Genomic DNA, 6,341 nt, shown 5'->3' with positions numbered 1-6,341 from the left:
CACAACTCAAACCCTTATGTGAAGCATCGCTGAAAATCTGAAATTCCTCATTATCTGATGGGAGTACAAGAACTGGTGCCGTAACTAACCTCGTCTTCAACTCTTGGAAGGCTGATTCTCTATCATTGGTCCATTCATATGATGTTCCCTTCTTAGTTAGTTGTGTCAGTGGTACTGCTATCCTTGAGAAGTCCTTCACAAACTTTCTGTAATAACCTGTCAAGCCCAAAAAACTACGAACCTCGGACACGTTGGTCGGCGTCGGCCAGTTCACAATGGCTTCAATCTTACTCGGATCAACTGATATACCCTCTTCATTAATCACATGCCCTAAAAATGAGATGCTGGAAAGCCAAAACTCGCACTTACTCAACTTGGCGTACAGCTTCTTGTCTCTCAAAATTTGCAGGGCAAGCCTCAGATGATTCTCGTGCTCAATTGTACTCTTGGAATAGATCAGTATGTCGTCAATAAAAACAACTACGAACTCATCTAGGTACAGCTTAAAGACTCTGTTCATCAAGTCCATGAACGCTGCAGGAGCATTGGTCACTCCGAAAGGCATTACCAAAAATTCGTAGTGGCCATACCTTGTCCGAAAAGCAGTCTTCTCAATGTCCTCGGCTTTAACCTTCAACTGGTGGTAGCCCAACCTAAGGTCAATCTTGGAAAAGACTCGTGCCCCTTGTAATTGATCAAGCAGATCGTCAATCCTAGGCAATGGGTACTTGTTCATGATGGTTACCTTATTAAGTTCTCTGTAATCAATGCAAAGGTGAAGTGTGCCATCCTTTTTCTTAACAAATAAAACGGGTGCTCCCCACGGTGAAGTGCTCGGCCTAATGAATCCCTTATCCAACAATTCTTGTAACTGTAGTTTCAGTTCTCTAAGTTCAGCAGGGGCCATCCTATAGGGTGTTTTGGAGATAGGTTGCGTTCCCGACACGAGGTCCACAGTAAACTCTATTTCTCTATCGACTAAGTGGCTAGGCAGTTCATTTGGAAAGACGTTGGGAAATTCCTTAACAACTGGTATGCCGGCTAACTCAACACTTCCATTCAAATTACTTAGTATACTGCACAAATAACCTTGACACCCCTTTTGGATTAACTTATAGGCTTTCATGGATGAGATCAAGTAGGGTGGGGGTACTACTCTTTTACCCTAGAAAAAGACCTCGGTTTTGTTTGGGGTCTTCAATGTAACGCTCTTAGTAACACAATTAATGGATGCATGATGCGCTACTAACCAATCCATTCCCAATATGACATTGAAGTGAGTCATGCTTAATGGCATCAAATCAGCTAATAATTCTACATCCTCAATCACCACAACACACGCCCTATATATGGATGCAATAATTATAGTTCCCCCAGATGGAGTAGATACAGATAGCACATAATCAAGGGGTTCTAACGGTCTATTCAACTTCTCGGCAAACTTAACAGATACAAATGAATGTGTAGAGCCCGAATCAATCAAGACGTATGCAACTTGAGAGCAACTTGAGAGTGTACTTGGCACTACCGTTTCAGCATTCTGGGTGTCTCCTGGCACTAGAGCAAAAACTCTGCCCTGTCTCATTTGTGTCCTTCCGACGTTGCTTCCCTGTGCAGAGCCCGAGGTGCTCCCATTTTTCTTACCATCATTAGCTCTTGCCTTTGGACAGTCTTTCATGCGGTGGCCTATCTCGCCACATTCAAAGCAGGCTCCTGTCGCCCAACGACAAACCCAGAGATGTGGCTTCCCACAACTCGCACACGTCGGCTTAGCATTTCCATCCCGATCTGAGTTGCTGGAACTGCCCACATTCGCCTTCTTCTTGGCATTAAACGGCATCCGACGACCTTCATAGTTCTGTCTCTTCCTCTGACTCTCTCCTGAACTTTGATATCGGTTTAAGTTGGCTTCCGCCAAGATGGCCTTGTCTAACACCTCGGCGTAAGTCGGCATATTGAGCATGTTGACCCGATCCTGGATTGGTCCATGTAGTCCACTTTCAAACTTCCTGGCTTTCCTATACTCATCACTGACCATATGAGGCGCGTATCTTGCCAATTCGGTGAAGGCACGGTCGTACTCTGCCACTGTTCTGCTGCCTTGTGTCAAAGTCTGGAACTCTGTGGTCTTGCGATCTCGAACGCTAAGCGGAAAGTGCTTGTTGTAGAATAGTTCTAAAAATCTGACCCAAGTTAAACCAGGATTAGCCTCCCGGATCATCATCCACCACCTTCGAGCGTCGTCGTCTAATGTGAATGCTGCTAATGTCATCTTCTGAGTGTCGGTGCTAGGAAAGATCTCGAACAGCTTTTTCATTTCCAAAACCCACGCCTCGGCCTTCATCGGCTCTATGCCCCCTGTGAATCTTGGTGGGTTCATCTTCTTGAACTCTTTAATCAAAGTCATCGTCCCTTCTCCATACAAGGCTGGTTGTGGAGGCACTTGGGGCACTGGAAGAGGTGGAGCTGCATGTCGGCCATCTGTCTGTTCGGCCGGGGTAGATGTAGCACTTGCATTCTGTTGCCTCATCTGTCTCAACTCATGGGTTAAGCCTTCAACTAGTCCTTTTAGTCTGTCCAATCTATCCTCTGATTGATCTCGGCCAACTGATGGTCTACCTCTCCTCATGATGCTATGAGTAGGCAAAATGCAACCTTAAAACAAACTGAACCAAGAACCATGTATGCAAATAACAAATGGCTATGTCGAGATGAAGCATACCTTGTCAAGTAACAAGCAATATGATGCAATCCTAAGATCATTCTAAGGGACATCCTATGCTCTTTAGGACTCAAAGTGTGTGAATAACGTATTATAAGAAATGCGTGCTCTGATACCAATCTGTCACGACCCCAAACCGCCCCTAGTAGTTTAGTGCCGTGATGGCCAGTAATCCGAGATTACCGAAGGCCAACTTTCAAAATTCACACACAACAGAGTATAAATATATATATATATATATATGGGGCTCACAGGTGCGGAAGCAATAAATTAAAAATACAAGTGGTCCATAAGAGCAATGCGTAAGTTACATGGAATAGCATACAACTTTACATAATATTACAACTTGGATACAAATACAATAAAGTACAAAATACATTTTACATCTTGATCAAAAGGCTTCTTCAACCGACATGTGTAAATTACAAGCATTATAAGCCGAGAAGCTTAATTTTCAAGACTGCCGACGTGAACACAAGTTAGGCCGACATAAACAAAAACCCAAAACAAGCTCGCGAGTCACACCTAGGCGTCACCGCCTTCCTGCTCATCACCTACATATATATAGAGAGGGTGAGCTTGGATACTCAGTGAATGGTATAAGAAATAAATGGGTTTGCATGACTGGTATTCAAGATCTTTATCAAAGCAATACATGACATAGTTGGTACAAGTCAAGGGATGAACAAAGTCCATCTTCCAAATCTGTCAAGTTTCAAAGGATGCTTACTAACATCATTATAATACAAGTGATGACATCTCGGCAAACAAAACCCACTCGGTAAACCGTCAGTGGCAAACAAGACAAGACAAGGCAAGACAAGGGAGATATCTCAATTCAATGGTGCCGTTGCATTATAGTCCCCGGACACTAAGGACTTGTGCTACTAATGCTTATAGTCCCTTAGCACGTACGGACTTCCAAACTTTGTGCTACAAATGCTTATAGTCCCTTAGCACGTACGGACTTTCAAACTTTGTGCTACAAATGCTTATAGTTCCTTAGCACGTACGGACTTTCAAACTTTGTGCTACGAATGCTTATAGTTCCTTAGCACGTACGGACTTTCAAACTTTGTGCTACGAATGCTTATAGTCCCTTAGCACGTACGGACTTCCAAACTTTGTGCTACGAATGCTTATAGTCCCTTAAAACGTACGGACTTTCAAACTTTGTGCTACGAATGCTTATAGTCCCTTAGCACGTACGGACTTTCCAAGAATGTCATCAAAACAAGATATATAAATATTTTCCGATTAGGGATAACCATTCATGCTTACAAATAATTTCCAAAACGAAGCAAAACAAGACTTTATCAAAGCATTATAACATAGCTTTATTAAAAATACCACTCACTTAGTTCTTCAAACGTCGGGGTCAAGGCAAGTCCAAACCCTACAAACACATGGCAAAGTCTGTTGAATGCACTTTCAAACAAGTTTCATATGCATGCAGATGGTCTCGGCATTCCTCAAGACTAAGTCAAATCAAAACAAACACAGTTCTTTATTTCGGGGAAATCATGCTGGGCAACTGCCAGGTCTAGGCCGAGGTCCCACACCTCCTTGCCGAGGTGTTGCCTCGATGGCCACAATCAAAGGAATGAAGTCGGGAAAAATCTGGGTTTCCCTCTCTTGAAGAACATGATGAACATGAAGAACATGATCATGAGGAAGATGGATGCAAGGATAATGATTTGCTATTACAAAACCTGAGATTTCATGCTATGAGTTCAAAAACATGGACCTGGGTACCCATATTCAAGGATCTAGTGAGAACAAACACAAAAACATGAAACTTAATGCAAACTTTCAGATCAAACAAGACCTTTCTTTCAAGAACACATGAACACCATTTCCTCTTTCTAAAACCAACTTTAAATCGATGCATGACATGCAAAACGGGTTCGATCATGCAATGCAGCTAGATGATCAATAAGAATGACAAGAGTAAATCAAGAATCTAACCTCAATACGCGAATCAAATGGTTTGATCTCTAGGAATCAAGCTCGAAAACCCACTCTCTCACTCTAAACTTCTTCCTCTTCTTCTAGAGCTTCTCTCTCTTCACAAACAAAGACATATAATAAAATGATACATTTCTAAGTCTGCTGGCTGACTTAACCCTCTACAGAGGCACGTGGCAGCGGCCGGTTGGTGCTACACAGAAAGGTGGCTGAGTGACAAGACAAAACGATGACAAAGTGTGTTCAACAAGCAAGACGGCATGGGCACTCTGGCAAGTAATGATCTCGGCTAAGAACAAGACATCGGCAAGTAGGGAATAATGACCTCGGCTAGGAAGGACAACACTTGACTAAGCTGTGCCACACCTTGGCCTAGATGTGCCACACCTCGGTCTAGGTCATACCTCTCCGGGACAAGATCACTTAGGTGCAAAGGTAACATCTCGGCCTAGATGATTCACACCTCGGCCTTGGTGATGAACACCTCTGCCTAGATAATGACATCTCGGCCAATATGTCAGGGCGAAGGTGGAGGTCAAACAAAGTGGTTCCAAGGTAATCCTAGACGGAAGACGACCTCGGCTAAACTCACACCAAGCAAGGTACAAAACATGCTGAAACACTTAAACGAATAAGGACAAGACTTGAAACGCAAGCTTACAAGACAAAATCACATGAATGCATATGAGTATGGTTAGGATAGCGTGAGGGTTATTACAGTACAAACCAGAACAGTTCTCATTTTTCGTTTCAACAAATTAGGAGTTGACATTTTGTGATTTTATTTAATCAGAATGGTTTTGCCTTTGTTGTTTACTATTACTATTTGCTTTTAGCACATAACTCCTTGTTTTTTTTTTTTTGATATACTCCTTATTAATAGTTTGTACAGATATTCTTTGTGTTAATTTTTGTTCAAGTTTATTTAGACAACTTGTTTGGATAAATTATTTTCAAACAGATTTTGTTTGAGAATTGAGAACATATTACATTGTTTTGTTAATCAAATTGTACATGCTTTTCGTATTTTTGTTAATCAAATTGTACATGCTTCTCGTATGTATGTCAGCTCATGATTTTATTTTTAAAATAATTCTTGTGATAGGTAACATAGTAATTGAAAATGATAAATTGAATTATTTATGATGACTATGCACTACAAGAAATAACACTTTTGCCGACCAAAAAATTGGTCGCTAAAAATCCATTTTTGGTCGGCAAAAGTTATCCGCGACTAATTTTTTTGGTCGCTACTTTGGTCACCAATTGAGGGTCGGCAAAAGTAATTCGCGAACAAAATTTTTGTTGGTCGGGAAAAGTTGAATTTGCCGACTAAAATTTTGGTTGCTAAATATATCATTGTTGCGACTAATCCATTTTGTCGGTAAAACACTTTGGTCACGAAAAGTGATATTTTCTCGACCAAAAATTTTAGTCGCCAATTGTCACATTCCACCACCAAACAGATTAGTCGCCAAAAGTCGAGGAATTGCCGACTAACAATTTAGTCGCCAAAAGGTACGGAATTGCCGACCAATGATTTTAGTTGCAAAAGTGTGGAATTTGCCGACCAATTTTTTAATCGCCAAATCTTTTTTTTTTTTTTTGAGAACATTCAATTTTTGTTTATAAACATTCAATCCAATATCGA

This window comes from Camellia sinensis, chromosome 1, assembly GCF_055761805.1.
Source record: "Camellia sinensis isolate YWXY chromosome 1, ASM5576180v1, whole genome shotgun sequence".
Taxonomy (NCBI): Eukaryota; Viridiplantae; Streptophyta; class Magnoliopsida; order Ericales; family Theaceae; genus Camellia; species Camellia sinensis.
Note: the sequence above shows the minus strand (reverse complement) of the source record.